Raw genomic sequence first — 15,765 nt, forward strand, 5'->3', positions numbered from 1 at the left:
CTATTTCAGTCTGCAAAATATCCCTCCCCCCCAACCTGGTTGACTTTTGGTAGCAGAGGTGGGCTATGAGAAAAACATAAACATACCAGGATCTGAGGAAGTGAGCTGTGACTCATGAAAGCCCATACCCCACCATAAACATACCAGGTTGGGTTGGTGGTGGTGTGGTTTGTAGTATTTGTCTATATCCTCCATTTTCGTTCAAAGGCAGCCCACAGCCCCTTGCTTGAGAATATCAGGGATGCTTCCATAACAAGGTGGTTTTCCATGATGGTCCAGTTGCTGATGTGATTGTGTGTGAAATAGCCCTTGCAACAGAGATTCTAGACAGAAGGGGGTAATCTATTTTCTCCTCATTGTTAGCTGTGGTTTCCCTTTCACATCATTTAAAAACATATCCATACCTCTCCTTGCCCCTGTCTAAAAGGCAAGCTGAACTGTGGATGATCCTCTCCTGTTAATTCCTGCAAGGGACTGGTCCCTTGTGGTCCCCACCAACAAAAAGAGACTAGCAATCGCTGTTTCACTTTTGGATGCAAGCAACTGCTCCTGCTGACAGTATCCTACTTAGGAAACACCTTTTCCCCAAATTTAAAATAATACAGAATTTCTTGTGGAAAGAACAATCTGTTAATGGTCAGTGTACTAACAGATAATCTCATATGGAAATTTTTTAAAAAATCTGCACCAGTCTGGTGGCTGAAATGTGGAAATCTTTTGTGTGAACACAATCCTGTGAAGAAGTGAAAAGCTAGTTGTTGTAGATTTTCCGGGCTGTATGGCCATGGTCTTGGCATTGTAGTTCCTGACGTTTCGCCAGCAGCTGTGACTAGCATCTTCAGAGGTGTAGCACTGAAAGACAGAGATATCTCAGTGTCAATGTGTGAAGAAGATGTTGGCAGGTCATTTATATCTACTCAGGAGGGGTAGGGTTGAGCTGAGTCATCCTGTAAGAGTTTCCCAGGGTGTGGACGGCTAATGGGGGGAAGCTTCACTGTATCCTGAGGAGGTTCTTTTGCATATGGATTGGTGGTTGATATGCTAATCTTATCTGCAGGGCTATTGTAAGATGTAGAGTATTTTGTTAGTCTGGTATAGTGAAAAGCTACTTGCCAATTTGTGCCTTCCTCAGCCCACACTATATTTGAGAATTTTGATTGCCTGAAGTAGGGATGCTTTCTCTTTTTGCCTGAAACTTGGAAGGTGAGATGTGTAATCCCTTTCATTCCAGTCAGCTGAGTGGAAGGAGGAAATAACAGACAGCAAAACAATCTTGTTGAAATCAGTACTAACAAATCCATTTCCTAATACAATAAGCTTTAATTCTATCAGAGAATCAAACTCAAGTTTTAAAAATAATTTAGTATTATCCTACCTAGAGATGGGCATGAACAGGGGAAAAACGAACACTATGTTCATTGTTCGTTGCCATCCACGAACAGGGAATCACGAACAACCACGAACATGACCCTGTTCACAAACATGTTTGTGGTTGGCTGTTCATGGAAGGGAGGGGGGAGACTTTGAAAGGAAGAAGTTTCCTCACCCTGTTTGCAAACAACGTGGGGAACCACCTTCCCTTCAAAGTCTCCCTCCTTCCAGCCGGCTGGAGGAAGGGGGGGGAGACTTTGTCAGGAAACCCCTGACAAGCGCCTGAGTTGGGGGTGAAGTGCCCCTCTTCCTGCTGCTGTGCAGGAGCAGGGAGAAGGGCATTTCATCCCAACAGGCTGCACTCAGCCGCTTGTCAGGGGTTTCCCTGACAAGCCGCTGAGTGGAGGATTTAAATGTCCCTCTTCCTGCACTGCACAGCAACAGAGAGAGGGAAATTTAAACCCTGGCAGGCTGCAATCAGCCCTTTTCAGGGTTTTCCCCGACAAGTGGCTGAGTCGGGGGTGAAGTGCCCCGGGCTTAGATTGGGGTTTTCAGGGCAACTGGAGTTCAGACAGAGAAAGTCCGTGCCTACTGTTGCCAAGGGAATTGATTGAAAGGTGCCAGACTGTCTGGCTTGACGAACGGCTGATGAACACCATGAACAGGGCTTGGAACAAACATGTTCGTCGGGAATGGGGCATCATGAACAGCTTGCTCACGAACAGCTGATTGGGTTGTTTGTGGCTTTTTTTGGTTCGTATTGCTGTTCGTGCCCATCTCTAATCCTATCCCAGGAGTTGTGGCAGCATACATGACTCTCCTTCTTCCATTTATCCTCATAACAACCCTGTGAGTAGGTTAGGCAAAGAGCGAGTGACTAGCCCAATGTTAGCTAGTTGACTAGCAAGGATTGTTTTTGAACCTGTTACCAGCCAGGCCTACTCCATCACTTCATCCAGTACACCACAATGAACAAGTACACATATGAACAACTTCTAAGTCTGACCTCTTTTTTTCACATCCCTTAATACAACCTCTTTTACATCACTTATCTTACCTTTTCTTGGAAAGAGGGATCTTCTGTCACAACCAGAAATTAAAAGATGAATCAATAATCTAACTGTAGACGTATATAAGACCGGCATGCCATGGCAGCTAGGGGTGTGCAAAATGGAAAAAGGAGCCAAAAATAGACCCAGAAATCACTGTTTTGTTCTGTTCAAGCAGATTCTAGAATGGTGAACAAATACAGAAAAACAAGTTATAACTGCACACTTCCACTGAAAAAGTCATTTGTTTAATTTGAGTTTGAACCATACAGAAGCAGAAGCAGCACTCAGCTCACGTGGTAATATCCTGTTTTCCTTAACAGCACCAATTGGATCCCAAGAGGAGAGAGCCCTTACATTATTAATTAACTCTGTTTGGGGGAAGGGGGAGTGAACACAATGTGCATGAGTGTACCTTCATCCCCCCACCCCCATCGCTAGCCAGGAAATCGCACTGTCTCTCTGCCAACCAGGTCCTCACAAGGGGAGATTCCCTCCCCACCTATCAGCTTTGGAAATGGTTGGAAGGGGGAAATGTAAATATTCGGTCAGGCTGCAATTTGAAAGATATTTCCCTGGGAATAAGCACTATTGAATAACATGGGGCTTACATCTGAGTAGATTTGCTGAGGCGCATCTTGGTTTGTTTTGTGGGGTCCTACCCAAGCATTGGTCTATCTTCCCCACACCATAAGCACTTGGACAGTTGCTGTGAGGAAAAGTGGTGGTGGTCTGTTCAATCAACCAAACTTGATAAAAGCTCCGAAAGACTTCAATCACAGCATGTTATTCTAAAGATGCTTCCCTGGGAGTAAGCACAAGGAAACATGGCAGCAAAGGTAATAATATATTGACACTATAGAAAACAAAAAAGGTGACCATAAAGCAGGATTGTTTTTAATGCTACCACCTCTGACTCATTTTCCCTTAGCCAGTTTCTAGCCATAGTATGCACCCACCAATACTCATCTTCTTCAGCGTCCCTTTTTGTATGTGTGTGTGTATGCATGCGTGCGCGCAGTGTAACTGAGAAAAAACTGAGTGAGTTGATTAGTTTGGAACCACTGGATCTGAAACTCAAGTAGAATTTTTTTCAGTGCTCATCCTTGATGCCAACACTTTACAGGCAACAATTGTAGTAGTAAATATGGAGACTGGCAGCAGATGAACAAACCTACTCACCATAGGCTAGTAGTAGCTAATACTGATTCATCTTCGTTCTTCTGTGCCTCCACACATGGGGACTGCGCAGGCGCAGGCCAGCCGCCGGAGAATTTTCTAGAGCTTCCATGGCTCCGAAGGGGCCGTTTGTCGCGCGCCTCAGCGACCGTCTTCCCGCCCAAACGGTCACGTGATCCTCCAGCGACCAACGGCCCCTTCCCTCAGTTCTCTTCTTGGAGAGAACGTGTGAGCTTCGCTCTCTGCTTGTGCTTCGTGCTTTTCTGACTGATTAATCTTGGCTTTTGGACTTCGGACTTCGGATCTCGACTATTCTATCGGATCTCCCTCTGGACTTTGACGAAATACTCGGTAATTTGACTCGGACTGTTTTTGACCCTTCTTTCGCGTGCCCCTGAAGATGGCCTCAACGGCTCTCTTCAAGCATTGCCTCCAATGCCACACCAAGATGGCCAAAACCGATGGCCATGAACTGTGCCTGTTTTGTTTGGGGGAGACCCATAACGTGTCGGCCTGCAAGATCTGCCAGGGCTTCACCAACAAGGCCCGGCAGGATCGGAGGGCCCGACTGAATTCATCTCTGTGGCAGTCGGTCATGTCCGAGGGGACCCCGTTACCTAAGGCCGGCCCTAGCCCCTCTGCCGAAAGGCGCTCAAGAGCTGGCTCTGTGGCCTCCGCGAGGTCGGGGTCGAAATCGCGTCCCCCGAGTACCTCGGCGTCGAGAGCGGCCTCCCCTGCGCAGGGACCGGTGCGGCCGCCCCGTAGCGCATCTTCCACCAGGTCGGATCCGAGACCAACATCGGAACCAAGGATCCTGGTACCGAGTCCTCGGTCGGAACCGACGACCGGATCGATCCCTGTTAAATCTAAGAGATCGAAACCGAGGTCACCTTCGAAGGCGAGGAGCGCGTCGGTTCCAAGTTCTTCTTCAGAACCGGCAAAGAAGAAGAAGAAGACCAAACATCATCGGTCGCCGCATCCCGCTCCCCAGGAGGAGGTCATTGTGCTTCCTCACACGCCTTCCCCTCATCTGGGTTCCCCTGAACCAGAGGAACTCTCCGTGCCGGTGCCGGATCCGATGGCCTTCGAGACGGTGCCCGCAGAGTTCTCGTCGGGGCCGGAGCCGAGCCCGCGCCGTCGGAGCCGACCATCTCCTGCCCTTCGGTCGCCGAGATTGGAACCGAGCCCGTCTCCTCATCGAGGCCGTCCATCTCCTGCCCGTCCATCTCCAGCCGGTCGTGAGCGACGTCGGTCCGGGGACAGTGTCCGGTCTGTCCGGTCTGCTGCGTCCCGACATCGTCAAGCCTCCTCCCTTCCCTCGCCATACCATTGCCAGTGGGAAGGGGCACCTGCCGGTTTCTCCGTGTCGGAACCGAGGCCTTCGACGTCGAAGCAAGCGTGGTTTCCCCCTCCGACCCAGGGTGAGGAATCCCAGCTCAGTTCTGAGGAGGGCGATGTGGAGAGCCTCGGCGACTACCAATCGGAGTCCTGGTCCGAGCCATCGCCGGCTGACGATCTGGTGCCATCTACGGGCTCCCCATTCGAGGACCTCCGCATCTACTCCGACCAGATGGCAAGGATGGCTCAGGCCCTCGAGATGGACATCTCTTCGGCAGTTCCCCAGACCAAGGACAAGCTTCTCAAGCGGATCTACGGGGATAACCCGGCGTCTATTGGCTTCCCCATGCTCGAGGGTATTGAGGAGATCGTGGAGAAGGTGTGGAAGGTGCCCTGTGACCAGCCTCCAATATCTAAGAGGATTGAGCAGCTTTACAAAATCAAGCAGGGCACCTGGCCGGCGTTGGTGAAGCACCCTCCACCTTCCTCCTTGGTCACGGAGGAATTCAACCCCCGACGGTCGGGTCACTCCTCGGTGCCTGCCGATAAAGAGGGCAAGAAGCTGGATGCCATGGGCAGGCGCCAGTACATTGTCGCTTCGCTGGGTCTGAGGATCGCCAACTACCAGACCATCATGGCTGGTTACCAGCTCTACCTCTGGGAGAAGTTGGCATCCTACACTCGAGACCTCCCACCTGAGCAGAGGGCTGTCGTCTCCCTGTTGCAGACAGAGGCTGTCAGGCTGTCTAAGCAGCAGATGAATGCTGGGAGCCACGCTGCTGACACTGCTGCTCGGGAAATGGCTTCGGCGGTGTTCCTCAGGCGCCACTCCTGGTTGTGGTCTACGGCCCTGTCCCAAGAGGTGCGTTCCAGGGTGGAGAGCATGCCCTTTGAAGGGGACTCGCTGTTCTCCAAGTCCACCGACGAGACCCTGAAAAAGAAAAAAGAGGACAGGCAGACGGCGCGGTCCTTGGGTCTGGCTCCTGCGGACAAGCCCTCCTCCAGGCCACGGTACGCTCCCTGGTCCGGCCCTTACCACTACCAGGGCAGATACCAACAGCAGCGGCCGGGCTACCAACAGTATCCTGCCTACCAGCAGCGGCCTTACCCTCCCGCACAACAGCAGAGGAGGCGTCGGCCCTTCAAGCCTCGTCCGGCCCAGCGGCCGGCCCAGCAGAGAGATCAGCGGGGCGCCGGGAGGCAGTACTGACGGGTCACGCCAGCCGTATCCCCGAACTTTTCGGACAGACTGAGTCCACTCCTCTCTGAGTGGGAGTCAATAACATCTGACTCATGGGTCTTAACAATTGTTGAACTGGGATACTGGCTGGAGTTCGTTGGGCTGCCTAGATGCAGTTCACCCCTGACGGCTGTCAATAACACTATGGCCGAGCTGGATGCGGAGATCGTGTCGCTCTTGGCCAGGGGTGCTGTGGAAGAATTGCCCTATGAGGACTCTGTAAAGGGTTTCTTCTCTAGGTTCTTCCTGGTCCCTAAGAAGGATGGGGGCTTGCGTCCCATTTTAGATCTGAGGGGCCTTAATGCCTTCCTCAGGGTGACCAAATTCAAAATGGTTACATTGGCGGCTGTGATCGCCTTGCTGAAACAGGGGGATTGGTTTGCGGTTCTTGACTTAAAGGACGCATATTTCCACGTGGGGATACGGGAGGAGCACAGGAAATACCTGAGCTTCGTTTACCGGCAAAGGGTTTTCCGGTATAAGGTGCTCCCCTTTGGCCTGTCCACTGCCCCACGAGTGTTCACGAAATGTGTGGCCCCTGTGGTTTCCTTCCTGCGGGAAGAAGGCTGTACCATCTTTCCGTACCTCGATGACTGGCTCATCGTGGCTGACTCAGAGTCTAGGCTGGTGCAGGACATTGGCTTGGTACTTAGCACTTGCCAACGCCTGGGGCTCCTGGTGAACTTTGAGAAATCCAAACTGGTGCCCAACTGCAAGGTGTCCTACATTGGGGCACTATTAGACTCTGTGGAGGGTAAGGCTCTGCTCCCCTTGGAGAGGGCTCGGTCCCTAAGGGGTCTGGTGTCCATGTTTAAAAGGAACCGTTTCCAGTCCGTGCGCGCTATCCAGTGCTTGCTAGGGCATATGGCAGCGGCCACCTCTGTGGTGCCCTTTGCTAGGCTGCGTATGCGCCCTCTCCAGAACTGGTTTGTGCGGAGGTACGATGCTCTGCTGCACCCTCCGTCCCTCAAATTCTCTATCCCGAGGGTCATCCTCTCCTCCTTGGACTGGTGGCTGTCTGATGACAACTTGTTTAAAGGGACCCCCTTTGGGTATCAGCACCATGACGTCACGGTTACCACTGATGCCTCTCTGTTGGGATGGGGGGCTTACTGTGGTGATGTGTCTGTGCAAGATGTCTGGTCTGAGAGGGAGAAGACCCTCCATATCAATGTGCTTGAACTAAGGGCCATTCGTTTCGCACTTGTGTCTCTTACAGCACTGCTGAAAAATCGTCAGGTCTTGGTGCAGACGGACAACACGACTGCCATGTACTACGTGAATCAGCAGGGGGGCACAGTGTCCATGGCCCTGTGCCGGGAAGCCACGCTCACTTGGCAGTGGGCTATCAGGAACGGCGTGTCGCTCCGTGCTATACACGTGGCTGGGTCAGACAATGCCCGGGCAGATGCCCTCAGCAGGGTCCCTTTGCTGGACCACGAGTGGGAACTGAACGTAGAGTGCGTTGGGCCGATCTTCCAGATGTGGGGTCATCCAGTGATAGACGTGTTCGCCACTGCGGCGACCACCAAGGCCCACACGTTCTGTTCCAGGGCAGGGAGCGACCCCCTCTCTATTGGGGATGCCTTCCAGTTTGCGTGGACGGAGGGCTTGCACTGCATGTTTCCTCCGTTCCCCTTGATTCCCAGGGTCCTGTGCAAGATAGAGGAGGACGGGACGGACTGCATCCTGGTGGCCCGCTTCTGGCCACGGCAGGTTTGGTTCCCGAAGCTCCTGCGGATGTCCCAACGGACATATGTGGGTCTGCCCCCTCGGCAAGACCTTCTCCTAGACGGGAGCCTAGTCCACCACGATCCCAGGAAGCTGCACCTGGCGGCTTGGCGGATCGTTCCTCCCCGGTAGGCTTTACTGACGAGGTACAGAGAGTCCTCCTGAACGCCCGTCGGCCATCCACTAGGCGCGCTTATGCGGCCAAGTGGCGCAGGTTTGAACTTTGGGCACTTGCTAAAGGAGTGGTGCCTGACAGCAGTCCCTTGGGGGTTGTATTCGAGTATTTGTGCCACTTGCGTGGCCTGGGCTTGAAGGTGTCCTCCCTCAAGGTCCACCTGGCAGCGATATCAGCTGCTCACGCCCGAGTTGAGGGTGCTACGGTGTTTTCTCACCCACAATCCCGCCAGTTCCTTAAGGGCATGTACAATCTTTACCCACCTGTGTCGGCGCCAGTGCCTCAGTGGTCACTGTCCTTGGTGCTCTCACGTCTCATGTTGCCTCCATTTGAACCTATGGCTACCTGCCCCTTGGATATGCTATCCTACAAGGTAGCATTCTTGGTGGCCGTTACATCGGCCAGAAGGGTCAGTGAGCTGTCTGCACTGCGGTCTGACCCTCCCTTTCTTGTGTTTCATCCCAACAAGGTGGTCCTGCGTCCCTGCCTTGGGTTTCTGCCCAAGGTGGTGTCCGCCTTCCACCTCTCGCAGGATATCTCACTGCCTGCATTCTTTCCTCAACCTTCCTCTAAGGGGGAAAAGGCCCTCCATTCCCTAGACTTGAAGAGGGCCCTAGCCTATTACCTGGATAGGACGAAGGGATTCCGCTCCAGTCCTCACCTGTTTGTATGTTTTGGGGCCAAGGACAAGGGTAACAGGGCTTCCTCACAGACCCTGTCTAGGTGGATTGTGACGGCCATTAGCAAGGCCTATTCCCTGGCAGGGGTGGCTTGCCCGCTTCATGTCAGAGCCCACTCCATGCGGTCCCAGGCATCCTCTTCGGCACTTCTCAGGGGGGTGCCCCTGGTTAACATTTGTAAAGCAGCCACATGGTCCTCTGCAGACACCTTTGTCAGGCATTACGCCATTGATGTCAATGCGGAGCAGGATGTATCTGTGGCTAGGGCTGTCCTACACTCCCTTTTTTCCTGAGGGAGTCTTGGGTAGATTTTCTTGGCGTACCTGCTGGGTACCCTTGAGTGAAAGAGTGTATATATGTATATTTGGGTGTATATATGTGTAAATATTGGGTACTGATGTATCACTGCACAGTTTACATAGATGTATATATGCATCTCTATTTGTTGTTGTTCTTGTTTGTTCAATAAAATTGTGTTGGACTTCACCCCACCTTCCTTATTGTGTGAAGCTTGGTACACTCCCATGTGTGGAGGCACAGAAGAACGAAGATGAAAACAGGGTTAACATACCTGTAACTTATGTTCATCGAGTTCTTCTGTGCTGACACACAACCCTCCCTCCTACCCCGCTGTGAATTCCAATGCACAAAGATGTGGTGGCTGTCACTGAATCTGATGTGTTTTAAGGTGTTACGGCTAAGTGTGTTGGTCAAGCGGCGGCAAAGGAGAACTGAGGGAAGGGGCCGTTGGTCGCTGGAGGATCACGTGACCGTTTGGGCGGGAAGACGGTCGCTGAGGCGCGCGACAAACGGCCCCTTCGGAGCCATGGAAGCTCTAGAAAATTCTCCGGCGGCTGGCCTGCGCCTGCGCAGTCCCCATGTGTGTCAGCACAGAAGAACTCGATGAACATAAGTTACAGGTATGTTAACCCTGTTTTCTGTTGCTTTATTGTCACTTGGTTTCAATTTGGGCTGTATTCCATTCCTCTTGTACTGTCCTATGTAGAAAAATTTCTGAAATTAGGAGTATGAACCCTTCTGTGTTCATTGTAGCCAATAGAAGGGTGTAACTCTGCTTAGGATTGCACTGGAACCACCTCCGGTTCGACATTAAAATCTATTACAATGGAGGTCTCAGAAAGGATATGATGATGTCTCACCCATTTTAAGAGTTATAATATGGCATATGATACTCCTCTATGATTTTAAGTGTGCAGATGTACCCATTTCACACAATCAGATTGGGGGGTTATTTTGGGTGCTTAAGAAGTTGCTGATATGTATCATAAGCTATTAACAAAAACAGTCTGCTGATCCCTCTGTGTGTGGACGGAATTTACCATCTATGCTTTGTGATTATTAGAGTAGATTTCCATACACACTTTCAAGTTATGCACTGAAATAAATAGCTGAACAGACAGGATTAGGCCCACCCAAATGGCTACACAAATCAGCCTTTGGTCAAATATGTCTTTAGACGATTTAAATATAATGTGGCTATATCAGCAAAAGTCAGCTAGGAAACGTTGAACCCAAAGGGCTGTACAAAAATCACTTTAACAGTGAAATCCTAAACAGAGTTACTCTAGTCTAAGCCCATTGGCTTAGACTGGAAATCTAAGAAATCTTAGAAATCAATGGGCTTAGAGTAGAGTAACTCTGATTCACTGTAAATTGCTTTGAAAATCCGCAGATGTGGAGTTGTGTTTGGCTTCTGCCTAGTACCAAATGCAAGTGTTTTGCTTGTTTGCATGAAGCCCTTCAGAAAGACTTGGTAATCAGGGCTTCCCTTGGGAATGGAGACGGCTGTGTGTCCTCATGTGAACTGCACATAAGAAGGCAATAGTTCCATGTAGGGGCTCTGTTGCTGACATAAGCCATGAGAACCTTAGAGATGACATTCCAGCCTCTATTTACGTCCCTTTTCTGAACATACCCTTTAATAGAATAGTTTGAAAATGCTCTCTCATTTCAAAAGCCAAGTTCTACAATTACATGAATAGCTTCTACTCTTCTGTGTGAGCTCATAGAAACATTGCCAGTGATGTGCACCTGTATTCTGTCTAGCAGCTATCCAAAGACCAGCCCTTCTATTGGCTGTTTTTTTCTGTGCAGCAAGCATAAAGATGCACACTACATAGCTTGCCCTTTCCTGATATCCCTTCTATGCATACTATGCAACAAAAGCTTGAATTGGATGAGGAGTAATGCTAAGGATTTAGATAGTGCTTTTGTTATTTAATGCACTTTACACACATTGTCTTGCAGTAATTCTTACAGGGTAGGCTGTGATGGACTAAGCAGCAGGTTTCTGAAGTGCAGCAAATTCAGAGAGTTGGAAGGGGAAGAGTTAACTATTTTCTAGAATGAAGAATTTGAGTGACAGGCTGCTCCCTCTTCTCTGATTGGTCAGTTAGAACCAGTCTGAAGGCAGTCAGGTGTTTTATGACAGGATTTTGGAGCCAGTGGCCCTTTCTGCACAACATACTTTAAGCGGGCACCTCTGCGTAATCATGCCGATCAGTGCTGAATCGGCTTGGGCTCCTGGCATTCTGCAATGCATGACCTTGAGGTGATTTGGTATCTGCTTATGAGCTGAGATGTGTTTGTTTGAAACTACCATTTGTGGGGCTGGAGCTAGGGTAATTTTTTAAAAAAGATTTTGTGCATGCATTGTAATGTTGCAATATTGGAGCCCATTCCCCCCACCCCCATCCCTGTATTTGCTGATTGGGCTGTTCCGTATCCACTGGAGAGGCAATTGGTGGCGGAGTTCTGGAGGAAAACATGGACTTTCTGTGCTTGTTCTAGTCTCATTTTTTTTTTAAATCCAGGAAAGAGTTGTAACATTGCTGCTTCGTTCATTTCCTCCCTCCTGGTTTTAAAAGCCTGGAAAGGGTTAAAAGGCTGCTTGGCTTCCTCCCACCTGGGCTATAAGCACACTTTCTCATTTATTTTTTTAAAGCCAGTGGCTATGCAAAATACTTCCTCCCTCCCTGGCTATTCACACACATCTTTGGATCCCCCCCCCCCCCCGCTTTTTGGCATTAAGAGAATCCTGAAACATGCCAGTGTGTGCATAGTCTGGAGGAAGGTAGTAAAAGGAACATCAGCCTTTTAACCCTTTCCTGACTTTTAAAGCCAGGACAGAGGAAGCGTATGAAGCAGCAACTTTAGGACACTTTGCTGGCTTTAAAAAAAAAGGGAGTGTATAACCATAGCCGGGAGGGAGGAAGCGAATGGAGCATAGTCTTATAATCTTCCCTTGCTTTTAAAGCCGGGAAGGAGGAAGCAAACTAAGCAGTGGCATTACAAATCTTACCTCACTTTAATGTTAAAAATGATAGAAAAGGAGTTCAGAGAGCTGAGGAGAGTGGGAGTGGTTACTGGTGGGCAGCCAACCAATCAGCACCCAGGAAATGGAAAGGAGGGGGAAAGAGACACAGTTAGGGACTAAGACTTTTGCGCACATATAGGATGCATCAACGGTGACTCAAGAAAAAGCCTTCGCGGTATGTCCACAGGGTGAAAACTCAGAAGATAGACGAACTATATTTGATTTTGCGTCCCATGACTCCCTTGCATGTATGGAACTCTGGAGATCATAGGAAGCAGAACAGAAAATGAATCGCTGCAAAATGACTGTGCAGAAAAGGCCAATGAGTCTAACAAGAAAAGTCAGACAGGTTCACCTTTAAAGTGAAGAGAGAAGACTCCTTTGCCTTAACTGCAATATTAATGTCCTGAGGAAAAATTCTATCTAAGAAGTCAAAGTGTCAGCATAAGCTGAAGTACGCTTTACACAGACACCAGAGAACTGGGAGTGTGTTTTGGCAAGAGTTATTGGGTAGTGGGTTGAGACTCCCTTTCAAGCCAAAGAAGGGTTATATCTTCTGAGGAGATGCAGATTAATTCCTGCCCAGTTTTTAAGGGTGGTTTGGCTCTAAGGATAACCCTGGGTCTGTTGTGAAGGGAAAACAGTTTTATACTAACTCCAGGAAACCTGAATGGTTATAGGAAACTTTCTGAAGAAACATTGTTACTAGACCTAAATTACTAAGTAAAACACCTCTCCCTTGTAAGAACCAAGAATGAAACTAAGCTTCAAGAAAACTATTTTGCCTTTTAGAAGAAGTGTATTCTGTAATACCAACAAAATGTTACCTCTGCATTTACATCCCCTGATCATTCTTACTCAATCCCCACCTGTTAAATAAAGTTATTTCTTTTTGAATATTGTACTATCTCTAGAGCCATTTCCAACAAAACAGAAGAGGGCTCCTGTTTTTCCCCATCAAGTTCCTGGGCTAGGCTGAAAAACCAAAACAGTATCTACGTGTCAAGGTGGGACAAACAGACTTTCAAAACTACAAATATTAACATGCTACTTGGGGCTGCTCAGTCAAAGCAGGGAAACTGAATTTTGGTGGGAAAATCTGCCTCATAGTGGGGAGAGTGAAGGGGCAGGGTCCATCATACAGGCCAGTGTTTTTTGCCCTGTAGCTTATCTTTGGGAAATGCTGAGATACCTATTCTTAATAACTGGAGCAAACTGGGCATCGAGAATCTAGTCCAAGGGTTCTCAATTTTGGGGGGGGCCACTGCCCCCTTGGTTTCATAAACTCATCCTCAGTGCCCTCTAACCTCCCCTATAAAAAGCATTATTCAAAACAGCAGTTTGCATGACCCTCTAAAGAAGATAACAATAAAATTCAAAATAGTAACAACAGCACATTTATTCAAAATCAAATAAAAGCTTTTAAGTTTAATTAAAATAAAATGACTTGACTAGAGCTCTGGTGGCTTGTTTCCCAAAAATTCTGATAATTTCCACTAGATTTCAGCACCATGCAGAGGAAGAAATTTGAAGGAAGGTGTTTCAGTCTAGGCGATATTCTGGTCAACTGTAAATAAGTGAAAAACATGCTTGGAGGGGCCCACCTGCAGCATGTCCCCCTTGCCTCTTAGCGCCCTCCTAGGTAATCCCACCACCCCTCAGGGCGTGATACCGCCCACTTTGGGAACTATGGATCTAGTATATAACAGCTCTAATTACAAAGCTAGGATTCTTAAACACGTGAACTTTCCAGGTTGTTTGTGACACAACAGGCCTTGCACTTTCTCAGCTTCACAAATTGTAGAAGGAACAACATCATAATGAATGAGAGCCACATGTGTGAATATTACTATTAATATTGAGATTGTTACTGGCTGTTTTAAAAAGCAACTGGGGGTTCCATATATTCTGGGTATCCCTCAGGTATGCATAAAAATTTGACTTTGTATATTTACCCCCAAAACAGAATGCCTCCAGCCCCCCCCCCCACCCCAAACCCACTTTTGTTTATGCTCCATAAGACACAGAATGTTGTAAATAACTAAAAGTCAATTAAAGTGTCTTCATTTTCGATCCTCCCCTACTAGCCTAATGGCTCAACTTCTAACTGATCCCTTTATCTCAGATTGGTCACAGACTGTAGTGGAAAAGATTGGTTCCTTAGGAATCAACTTGGAGCCTTTATATAATAGTGGTGAGGTGGCAGTTCTGCAGGTGATTAAGAGGAGAATTTGGGATATTGAGGCGCAGACTATTAATGCCGGCAGCTCCGGAGTCTGCTCCCCTCATTCACTGTCCCTCTATTCCTCGCACACCACCATGGCGGCGTATATTGCTGATCTGATAAACCCAGTGTTTAGGAGGGCTTTTATGTTAGTGAGGTTCAATCTCTTTCCCTCAGCAGTGGTCACAGGCAGATACGGGGGTATTCCATATAGGGATAGGCTGTGTGACTGTACTCTGAGGGAACCTGACTCAATCTCACATATTCTTTTTCGCTGCCCCAAATATTCTGTTATGCGCAGTTTATTGATTCGTCCTCTTTTTCCTGTGCAGAGGGATTTTTTGGATAAGGATCTAAAATTTTTCTTAGCTGACAAGAGTCCAGCAATAACCCTATCCGTTGCTGAATTCCTGGCTTATGTGTGGAAGTCAAGGGTAACATTTTATAAAGCCCCCTATGACTGTGCTGTATCCTGAGATAATTTTGCTGTCTGGGGACATGATTGTGCTGCCCTATGAATTTATTTCACAACATTTCTCCTGTTTTGTCTGTATTATTTATGCCAATAAAGGTTGCTGTGGCTGTACTCAATTAAAGTGGAAAGGGATGTGTGTGGAATTAGCCTTTTCATCCTCTGAGAATTCATAGTATCCTCCAGGAGAAGAGGTTTGGAGCTGTGGTGGGATTTCTAAATTGTTTTCCCCACCTGCACTTCTTCATAAAACCCCGGCTTGTATATACGTACATACAGATACAGCCTTCTTAAACAGATGCAGGAAACTCAAGGATCCTGCCTATGCCCCACTTCCTCACTAGATGCCCTCTGCCCCCTTTCTCTTAGTGGGCATAGCAATCCTTACTGCAAGCTGAGTGTATGAACATTAAAAAAGCAAACCACTTGTATTTAATATTAGCAACTTATTAAAATATGTAATTTAAAAAGTAATGTACATAAAGTTGGCAAAGCTGCAAAAATAGCTTCTTAAAATTGCAAATCAAGTTGTGTAATAGTAATTGTAAACATTTTGTTTTTGTCTGTTTTTAATTTGCATTTTCCGTTTTGGTTTACCTATGTTATGTTTTGTTAATGTATCAAGTAATAAAATAAACATAACTTTCTTCCAAAGGTGACCCTTTGAACCCTTTGGAAGGATTCAGCTGTGTAGGGGCAACTCTTACCTGTTTTTGCCTCCTCACCATATATTACCACTTTCTAATTATCTACTAGATTATATGGCAGTAATCTATAGCCATTGCTGCACTATATTTCTTTTTCCATCTGTAAAGTGATGACCATGACACCCATGTTCTCAGAGAACATTTTAAGATAGGGCATCAAATACTGTTATCAGTAGGAATTAGGGTTGCCAGCCTCCAGGTAGTGGCTGGAGATCTCCCGGAATTACAACTGGTCTCCAGACCACAGAGATCAGTTCACCTG

This window comes from Eublepharis macularius, chromosome 9, assembly GCF_028583425.1.
Source record: "Eublepharis macularius isolate TG4126 chromosome 9, MPM_Emac_v1.0, whole genome shotgun sequence".
NCBI classification, from domain to species: Eukaryota; Metazoa; Chordata; class Lepidosauria; order Squamata; family Eublepharidae; genus Eublepharis; species Eublepharis macularius.